The 10909-nt window shown below is 47.3% G+C and overlaps 1 protein-coding gene across 1 annotated transcript in view; it reads right to left on the bottom strand.

Moving 5' to 3' along the window:
• Window positions 1-8493, bottom strand: part of LOC107126194 (receptor-interacting serine/threonine-protein kinase 2-like) — a 39523-nt gene extending 31030 nt beyond the window's left edge. Inside the window, exon 1 of the mRNA XM_015429721.1 lies at window positions 8465-8493. The gene's annotated coding sequence lies outside the window, so the exon portion shown is untranslated. The remainder of the gene's footprint in view (window positions 1-8464) is intronic.
• Window positions 8494-10909: the final 2416 nt, after the last annotated feature.

The following is a 10909-nucleotide window of genomic DNA, read 5'->3' as shown; positions in this document are numbered from 1 at the left end:
AAAACTGTGAGCTAGCTCACACTAACTCAGATTAGAGGGAACACTGCCTGTGAGGTAGGTGGGCCTGAGAGAGCTCTGACAGAAACTGCTCTTTTTCAAGGACAGCTGTGCCAGAACTATGCATGTGATTGCAAAGTCAACCCTTAAGGCTTGACTCCTCGCATTCTCTGGGGCAAGCTGTCAGTGCAGGGTCAGTGCAGGGTCAGGGTTGCCAGCTCTGGGCTGTGACAAAATACACTGTTGAACTGATGGTCCCTGCCCCCGACTCTTGCTGGTTGCCAGCTACTGACTGGCAACCCTATGCAACAGTAACTTGCTCATTTGATAGCCTCTTGCAAAATATTCCATAGAAGCTGAGCAAAGGGCACATCCAGAATGCATCATTTTCTGCAGAAAATCCAGACTCAGGATTCCACTGAAAGACAAGTCATTGCCTGTGAGCACAGAGGCAGCTGTGTGACTCAGTGGTGTCACTGGCTTTGTGTGCCGCATGCAACACCAAAACATCCTCACAGCACTGGCAGAGATGACTCAGACAGCATCAATGAACGCAAGAGTTCTAAAAATAGAGAGGAATTTAAGCTCCATGGTGCTTGCCACATGATGCTTGCCACCGAGGGAACAACACAGAATAGATGCAGCTAGTGCATGAAAAGGATAACAAAGCATTGTTGTTCTGGGGGGAGGGCACATGCACTTACACTATATTTGCCAACCTCCAGGTGAGGCCTGGAGATCTCCCACAATTATAACTGATCTCCAGACTACAGAGACCACCCCCCCCTGAAGAAAATGGCTGCTTTGGAGGAAAACCTCTGAGGTCCATCCACAGGCTCCATCTCCACGTCTCCAGGATTTTCCCAACCTGGAGCCGGCGACTCTAGCATACACTTCTATGAGTAATGCATGTGGCTGGAGCCTTAAGTCAAAGACAACATCGCACACTTTGTGCTCCCACAGCTAGAAAGTCACTGAGGGCCAGTGTGGTTTGACTGCAGGACTTGGACAAGGGATCCCAGGTTCAAATCTCCACTCATCCACACAGATTCTTGGTTGGCTTTTGGAATATGAAAGCAGACCCACTCGACTGAAGGCCCATCTGGTCCAGCATCCCGTTTCACACAATGGCCCACCAGAAGGCCTACAGGCAAGGCACGGAGCCCGAAACCTCCCCTGTATTTGACCCTAACACTGGCATTCAGGGTTACTTCTTCAGAACACAAAAGTTCCATTCAGCTATTCTGACACACTGGAGAGACAGTGTGGGGCAGTGGTTAAGCACTGGCACCTTGTGTTCAAACCACTACTCTGCTGTAAAGCTTTAAAGCATATGATAATGAAAGGTGACATGATAACCATCTTCAAGTACTTAAAGGGCTGGCATATAGAGGATGATACAGAGTTGTTTTCTGTTGCCAGAAGCAACAGGTTGAAATTAAATCAGAAGAGCTTTCGGCTTAGTTCTTGTGGCCCTTTGTTGCACGCCCAGAGGAATGTTGATCACCACTTTGGGGTCAGGAAGGAATTTTTCTCCAGACCAGTTTGGCTGGAGATCCTGGAGGCTTTTTGTCATCTTCTGGGTGTGGAACAGTGGCCACTGGGTGTGTGTGTGGGGGGGAGGTATTTGTGAATTTCCCGCATTGTGCAGGGGGTTGGACTAAATGATCCTGGAGGCCCCTTCCAACTCTATGATTCTATATCCTTGGACCAACCATTATCTCTTCCAGCCTATCTTATCGTTTCAGAGGAGTTGTAAGTGGAAACAGAAGTATGTAGCACTCTAAGTTCCTTAGAGGAGGGAAGGGATAAAAATACAATTCAGCCTATCTTATCATTTCAGAGGAGTTGTAAGTGGAAACTTAGAGGAGGGAAGGGATAAAAATACAATAAGAGAGATTGGCCAAAGCTTCAGGCATTGGATTTGAAAAGGTGGTTTTTCATCCAAAAACAAAACCAAGGCTAGGGTCATACAGACTAAATAATCCACTTTCAGTGCACTTTCCAACTGGATTTTATTGTGTAAACTGGCAAAATCCAATTGGAAAGTGCATTGAAAGTGGATTAGTGTGTGATGGCAGCCCAAGTGTCCTACAAAGCCATGAAGTCTGGGTACCCACCTGAGTACACCCTCCCACATGAGAAGCACAAATCTGTTGTACTTCAGGTAAGCAAGGTAGGAATTTTCAATTGGCTCTGGAGCTCAGTGGCCCAAACACCCAACAAAACAAGCCTTTATTTCTCTATTTAATTTGCCTCTGAATGTCTTCCGTGGAATAAAAGATGGCACATATTTATATATATGCATTTATTAAAGGTGGCTGTACTCCACTTCTCCAAACATGTTCATCCCCACAACACTAAACTTATCCTCATGTTTCCACCCTCCAGGTAGGGCCTGGCGATCTCCCAAATAATCTTCAAACAACAGAGATCAGCTCCCCTGGAGAAAATGGCTGCTTTGGAGGGTGCACTGCATGGCATTATACATTATTACCCTCACAGCGCAAGCGGGGATGACTCAGACAGCAGCAATGAATGCAAGAGTTCTAAAATTAGAGAGGAACCTAAGCTCCATGATGCTTGCCACATGATGTCTGCAATCGAGGGAACACCACAGAATAGGTAGAGCTTGGTGCATTGAAAGGAGAAGAAGAACAAGGCATTGTTATTCTTGGGGGGGGGGGCACATGAGCTCATACTTCCCAAACCCCACCCTCCCCAGGCTCCACCCCAAATTCTCCAGGAATTTCCCAAGCCAGAGCTGGCAATTCTATATATAGCACAATGTAAACAAAAAAAAACCTGGCCTGAAAAAGGGGGGGGGGAATGTGCTGTCTCTTTAACAGAGGCTCACAGGGTAATCCTATGCAGAGTTACTCCAGTCTAAATCCACTAAAATCAGTGGGTTTAGACTGGAATAATTCTGCACAGGATTGCACTGTCAGTGTGTAAGAACAGTCAGCTTTTCATGGCATGAAGATAAATAACATTACTGGGTAAACGACATCCCATTAAGGCCCAATCCACATCTAGCCTTTGCTCTGCTGTTTTACCAAACCTACCCTGGAACAGAAATCCCCCTCTACATTGCATGCCACTTTCACTTTGATTGTCGGATTTTATGGCCGTGTCCAGACTGCATGCCACTTTCACTTTGTTTGATCTCTTGGTTTTATGGTAGCCGTCTGCATAGATTTATGGCTGTTTTACGGCCATTCAGAGGTGACTCTACAGTCAGTACAGCGTTGGCCCAAAGTATTTGAATGTGGTTTTGAGCCACACCTTTTTCTGACCCAGTGTGGGTTTGGTTAAACAGCAGAGCAAATGCTAGATGCAGATTGAGCCTAAGCCTCTTTTGAAGGGGCAGGACGTTTTTTCCCGAGTCCAGGCTTAACTGGCTTAGTTACAAAGAGCTGCTACAACTGCATGTATAGCAGCATAAACAGAAGAGGATGCCGGCCAAATTTCATAGCAGCTGGTAAAAGCTGGCATTGAAATGAGAAAAGTGGAGACAAAGTCAGAATCATCCACTGGAAAAGGTTTTCCAGAGCATCTCCTACCCAGACTTGGGCCTGTATCCTGAAAGACTAAGGGCTCTTGCAGAAGTATAATTTTACAGAGAGATGGCACTAAGTTATCACCGTTGTATCCAAACCTTGTCTTCCACTTGTGTGAGCTCTAGTGCAGACAGCACAACAGCAGCTTACACCCCTGCATGGCGAATCAGTGTAACAGGATTCCATCCCCACCCACCAAACAGAAAACCTGATTTTAAAACACAAACATAGCTGTGTGTTGCACAGTTATGTGGAAATCACACACACTGCTTCCAACAGCTCTTTAGCACTTGCACAATACGAGTGGTATGAGGAGTTCAACAGTGAGTTTAAGGAAAGTTCCACTGATGTTTTGTTGGACACTGGCCAGTGACTTATTTAGTTCCAGCTAGAATCCTCCATCAAGTCCCTTCAAACTTGGACCGTAGCCACGATGGGGCTGTGGGGGGCTCTGCCCCCTTCCTTCAAGGGCCCCACTTCTTAAAGCCCCGCTGCTTCTTCCCAAAGGCATTTAAAGCGATCCTTTAAATGTTTTTGAGACAAAGCAGGGTGGTGGTGCGTGCCCCTCTCCCTCCCCTCCTGCAAGATTTAAAGGGCCCTTCAGCTGATTAACGGGGAGCACATGGCTCGCCTTTGAATCTTGCAGGAGGGGAGGGAGAGGGGCACGCACCACTGCCTCTTCATTATGGCAAATAATAGCAGCCACACCAGAAAAAAATTTTGCCTCACAAGCCACAAAATCCTGGCTAGGGCCTGCTTCAGACTATGATCTGAGAGCAGAGGCCCAGGTGTCCTTATCAGATTTGATTATGACTCTTGAGGGGAAAATGCAATTCCCCACAGCGAAGTGTAAAGGGGATACAAAAGGGGAGCACTGATCTTCTAACCAACAGTTCTCCAGCAAACAAGACACCAAGGCAGCATCCCCCCCGCATTTTTCTGTCCGTGTGGCCGAGGCCTAAGTTTCCTAGCTCTGCCACACACAATCCTGGGTGACCTAACTAGGGCTGTGATCACACACATGAAATAATACACTTTCATTCCACTTTGGGTTGAATGATTTATACTGGATTTATACTGTGTGAACTGGCAAAATCAAATTCAAAAGTGCATTGAAAGTGGATTGTTTTGTGTGTGTGATTGCAGCCTAGGATACCATTTCATTTCCAGGCTTCCACAGTCCCTATTTTATGTGGCTGAGATGCTGACACATCCTGTTTCCATGCAACAGTGTCCAAGTTCTGCAGCAGGATCCATGGGTGTACTTAAGCAATTTTGGAAGCAAGAGCCACAACTTAGATCAGAGCCTCCAGATTTTACCCTTACAAAAAACACTGATCCCAGTTCTGGGAGTCGGTGGCAAGAAAAGCAGCAGAGTCCTATGGCAGCTTAAAGGCTAACGGATTTTCACTGTGGCAGAAGGCTGTCTCACACTTAAACCCAAGTTCCCAAAGGACAGGATGCTAACAAACAGATATGGTTGCTAAAACAGCCACTAAATCCAGTCAGACTCACACCCCATGTTGGTTTGTTGTACTTCCCAATATAACTTACTGGCGGCAGCGGGGGGGGGGGGGACATTCCTGTTCTCTTTGCAAAAGGAATGATCCAGAAAGAGCAATTTTTCTTCCTACATGCGACAGTCTCACACAGGCTTTGCTCAGTTCAGAGAAAATATTAGTAACACTACTCTAAGGAAATGTTGCGGACATTGTAAGATGATCTAAAGCAGGGGTCCCCCCCCAATACTCCCTATATGCCGTGGAGCCTTATGAGCGAAAATTCTACTTTGTGAGCTCCTGGCATTAAAGTTGTGAGCGAGTGATTTGGCTACTGCATAAATTTGTTTGCTCTGGAGCCATCCCTTCCTGAGCTAAACCAACAATGTGTGAGCTGGAGGCTAAAAAAACCATGAGCCAGCTCACATTAACTCAGCTTAGAGGGAACACTGGCCACGGGGCCCCCCCCCCCCCCCCAACGTGGAGCCCCTGGATGCCATGGTGCCTGCCGACACCTTTCTCAGCACCCACCGAGTGTTTTCAGAAAGCAGGATGAGCTCCTGCCCAGGGGAACTTCTGTCTGGCTAATGAAGACCCAAATGGCTGCGCAGATTAAAATAACCTTGTTTCAGCAGCACTTGCCACCACAGTGTGTGTTTATTCTTTCTCACTCTTCTTTCCTTGTGTATTTTGTTTTAAAAATTACCACCTTTCTGCCTTGCCCTGGGAACTTCTTCTGCGTGTGTGGCTCCACCTCCTGCCGCAGCCATTTTGTGGTGGGCACCACCACTCCACTGCAGAACTCTAAAGGTGCCCACAGGCTTAAAAAGATCAGGCACCCCCGAACTAAAGTGACGGTACATGACATCACAGAAACAGAGTAAGAGCCACTAGGCATAGGTAAATACTTCTGGGGCTGGGGCTCAGCGACAGAGGTCTTGCTTTTCACACAGAAAGCCCCAAGTTCAATCTCCAGTTTAGAAGATCAGATACTCGGTGATGTGGAAGACCTCTGCCTGAAACCTCTTGAGAGCCACTGCCAGTCTGAGTAGACAATACTAACCTTGATGGACCAACGGTATGGTTCATGTGTCCGCAGTGGGGCAGGAGATGGTAGGAAGGTGGCTGTGAAAGGAGAGAATGAATGGAATGGCCCATAATATCTGCAGCTGGCCATGGGTACTGCAGTCGATGAGGTCCCTCCTAACTTGCATTAACAAAATCCCCAACTCTCACCCTATATCCTCCAACAACCTAGCTAGATAAGGGTCATCTAATGTAAGGCTGGATGGTCCACAAAGCTGCCTTACTCCTCCTGTGCCCTCTGGCAAATAAAGCTGTATTAAAATGTGATGTGGAAAGTACAGAGAATGAGCAACTGCACTGCCGAAGCAAAATGTCAAGGCCCATTGGATTTCTTTAAAAATTTATATTATTTTCCAAACATTTTTCTTATATTTTTTCTCCAAAAATACATATTATAAGCATGCAACATAGTGGGGGGGGGGTCACAAGAGAAACAGGAAATCCACTGAGAGAGATGGAGGAGGATGTAATTTCCAGGATAACGTAAAGGGACATAAAAGAAGGCCGGGGGGGGGATCACACTAATCCCCCCAAAAACTAAAATTATAAGGAAGATTGCCTACAATGGAATGTAGAAGAAACACTAAACACGTCTAAAGAAACCACATTTCTCTCCCTCCCAATGTCCTCTGTTCTGGGCAGCAGACAGTGAACTATTCACCACTGAGCAGGGTTGTCAACAAGCCTGGAGAAAAATGTCTTGTCCCTCTAACAGAGGTCTCTTGTGCAGAAATGGGCAGTGGAAGCTTTTCTATGGCATAGAGGTCAAGAGCATCACCTGACAAATGACATTCCATCAAGCCTCTGTAAAGAGAACATTTCTTCTCCAGGCAGTTGGCAGCCCTAGCACAAGGTAATTCAAACGCCTCCACAGAACATTAAATTAAGTGATAACATCATGCCACCTTTTGAGCGTGGGGTGCGTGAACAAGAACTGTCTCCCTGGTATAGAGATTTTTGTCTTGTAGGGTTTATCTTGTAATTAAAGCTGCTCCCAAGATCCCATTTCTGTCTCTCTGGGCTGGAAGTACCAGAATTCTAGGGGGCAGCCTAACCAGTTCTGCCTAACATCTATTTGTCAGGGCAAAGAAAAACCACAATATTGTATTTTTTAAAAAACCACCGTGAAAACAGCAGGGCAAGCCCCCTGGCATCAGATCGAAATGGCGTTTGAGACGTGCCCCCTCTCAAAACAGAGCTGGAGAAAGTGAAACCTCGGAAGCTGGCGATGTGACTGAAAAGAGGAACTGTCTGCTGCACCCAGAACTTCAAACCTCTCCTTTCAATAAAAAGTGGTTGCAGACGCCAAACAGACATCCGTTTTCACCCCAAGCCGACGCCTTCTCTGCAAAGGAGGAGCTGTCCACAGAAAACCGGCGGTCCCCCTTCTCGGAATGCAACGTTTTTTGCCAAAACCTCGAGACTGCACCAAACCAAGAATCCAGGCTAGCAGTGGTTTTTTCTCTCTTTTTAAAGGAGCTGATCTAATCATGCTACTTGCACATACACAGAGCATTATATTATTCCAAAGTGAGTTAACAACTGAATTTAATTAAAAACAACAACAAACAAACAGTGCCTCTCCAATGGGCAATCCTGTCCTTCCTTTTAGTACATCCCAGTTCAAATACAACTCAAGGGCACAAGAGTAAAGCGTAAAATGCCCTTTCCTGGGAAATTTCTGTTTAACTCTGACCGATTTCACACAAGAGCTGCGTCGCGCCTCCCTTTGCCCCGCTTCCCAGTGACCATGAGAGGGGATGCAATTTTTTGATCTCAAAATGCATTCGCTTCCTGAATCATTCGGGCTACCCGCTGCCAATGCTCCTCCTAAACTGTGGACTCTTGAGAGCAAAAATTCTACTTTGTGAGCTACTGGCATTAAAGTTGTGAGCAAGCAATTTGGCTACTGCATGAATTAGTTTGCTCTGGAGCCATCCTTCCTGAGATAAGACAAAAACGTGTGAGACAGGGGCTAAAAAAACTGTGAGCTAGCTCACACTAACTCAGCTTAGAGGGAACACTGCGTCGCTGCCTGAAGGTACTTACTCCGTTTTAAACGGCTATGTTGCTTGTTGCCGCAAACTCTGTTTACACCCGCCGGCCACTGAAACCAACAAAACGCCACCTGGTAAAACTTATACCCAGAATGCAACTTTGCTGGTCTTTAAGGTTCCACTGGACTCAAAACGTTGCTCCTCAAAGCAGAGTTTTGTCAACTGGCTCAAACGTCGCCGCTTGCTCGGGCTGTTCTCCAACCACTTTCTGCTTTAATTGGAAAGCACGGGCGGGGAGAGAATTCTGGCCTTGGCACTTACTTACCCCTCTGCCGCGAACAAAGAATCCACAGAGCTGCGTATTCGCGAGCGACTGGCGAGACGCTCTCCCACTGCCCCACCTACTGGAGCGCTGCTGATTACGAGTCAGCCCCTTTCCACGCTCCTCCTCTGATTGGCTGCTGACTCGGACCAAAAATTCCCGGCGGCCGCCCAAGGCGCAGCCGCGGGTTTTCCATGCGGGCAGACCGCATGTGATGCACGTTAAGCAAAGCCGTCTAATAATAATTGTGCTTCCTCCAGTTGCAGCCAACTCACGGGGACCGCCGGGTCGTGGCAGAAGCGGTTTGCCGTGCCTGCAATAGCGGCCCCAGGTTTCTTTGGTGGTTTCCCATCTGTGGCTGACCCAGTTTCGCGTCCACGCTTGACCGAGACGGGGCTAGGCTGTTCTTTCGCGCAGTTCAAAGGCGTATAAAGTGTTTGAGAAGCATTCCATGTCTCCCTGTTTTCAAATCATAAAACTATTTCTGTCAGCCTGCAATACATGGCATACCACAATGCCATAAAAGCACTTTTTCAACCCTAAGATGCTCAAAGCAACTTACAACATTCCTTTAAAAAAGCAAAACACCTGTATTGATTTTCCTCCAGAATGGCTTGTACTTCAGTGGCAGAGCACATGCTTGGTATACAAGTGAGTCGGCTGCTTTACGTATACTCCGCCTTTCTCTCCTGGTCTTCCAGAGGAACCCTACATTTTCTGAATTCTGGCAAATGGCGCTTGCCCTGATCCCGAAATGGTCATATCGGTGGGGAGGATTTTTTGACCCCTCTAGGTGGACTGTTCTCCTAACTGCTCCCACCACTTTTGATGTCTCAGGGTTATTTCAAACAGCTTGACATACAAGTAGAGGGGCAAAGGGGGAGCAACAAACTGTCCTAGAGCATGGTGGCCTTGAAGCTGAGGGACACAGGCACGGATGAATCCACTCCACCACTTAGGGCTAGGAAATTCCTGAAGATATGAAGGTGGAGCCTGGGGGGCGGAGCTTGTGGAGAGGAGGGAACTCAGCGGGGTATAATCAGTGCCATGGAGTCCGTCCTCCAAAGCAGCCATTTTCTCCAGGGGAACTGATCTCTGTAGTCTGTAACTCTGGGAGATCTCCAGGCCCCACCTGGAGGTTGATAACTTTACCATCACTAACCTGCAGCTCTTCTTAGCATGCATTCAAAGAAAGGCAGGAGTAATGGTACCTTTTCCTCTCTAGGCAAAGTTGGCTGCTCTGCAGGGGGTCATGGCCAAGCAGAAGGTGCCCCCTAACCCACCCAGAGTCCTGTGTCTTGAGGTTGCCATCCACCAGGTGGGGCCTAGATATCTCCTGGAATCACAACTGGCAAATGGCGCTTTTAGAACTCAAGTTATCTCCAGGTAACAAAGATCCGGCTGCTTTGGAGGATGGATACGGTGGCATTATACCTCACTGAGGCCCCTCCCCTCCCTAAACCCCCACCCCCCCAAGGTTCCACCCCAAATCTCCAGGCCTTTCCTAACCCAGAGCTGGCAACCCTAGACATGAGCAGAAGGCCACTGTCCTGCAACACATTTTCCAATACTCAAAGCTCCCTAGTTTAAAAAATAGATAACTTGAGTTCTAAAAGCTTTCTCATAGAGACACAACCTCATTACCATGTCTGTCTATGTGGCACAAAGGGGGGGGGGAGAACTGCCACTTCATTGCCAAGGTGCATTTGAGTAATCAGTTCCTAGAACGAAGCCTAGGAGAGGCTCAGCATCAAACGGTCTGCCATGTCCCACGTCCTCCTTGGAGTTAACAAGGCTTTGTTCAGTTCAGCAGATACTTGTAAACAAAACGCACCCAGACTTTGTTCCCACACAAGCTGAGGTTTCCTTTATACGCTCAGCAGGTACCTTCAGCCTCTTCGCACTGCAGATGGGAGAAATCCAGGCCTGAATGTTCTTCAGGGGCTAGGGGGTGTGCTCCCTGCAAGGAGAAAAACCACATAAAAGGTCTTCTGCCTTTGCTGCTAATTTTCTATGCGCAAGGAGGTATACGAGAACTGAAACTTGCAAAGCTCCTCTGCAGGATGTAGTGGATCGTGACAGCAACAGCTTCATCGTGTAATCCCATCAGACCTCATTAGATCATGTAAGAGTTAACAGAGCGATGGTTTTTAGGCAGCACTATGCTTCCTAAAGAATGTGAATTTGCGGTGATAAAAATGCTCCTTGCCATTGAAGTATTGCATTCAGAGTTATTCTAAAAAGAATTGGGAAGGGAGTAATGCACTTTCTGGCCCAAGAGCCTTTCAAAAGCATTTCCATGCAGAAGTAGGGTTGCCAATTCTGGGTTGAGAAATTCCTGGATATTTGGAGGTGGAGTCTGAGAAAGGTGGGGTTTGGGGAGGGGAGATGGAGTAGGAGGAGATTGGATTTATACCCCACCCTTCACTTTGGGTCTCAGAGCGGCTT

The sequence above is a fragment of the Gekko japonicus genome, unplaced genomic scaffold (genome assembly GCF_001447785.1).
Source record: "Gekko japonicus isolate JY-2015 unplaced genomic scaffold, Gekko_japonicus_V1.1 scaffold815, whole genome shotgun sequence".
Taxonomy (NCBI): domain Eukaryota; kingdom Metazoa; phylum Chordata; class Lepidosauria; order Squamata; family Gekkonidae; genus Gekko; species Gekko japonicus.
The sequence above is the reverse complement of the archived record's forward strand: the minus strand, read 5'-3'. Positions and strand labels throughout refer to the sequence as shown.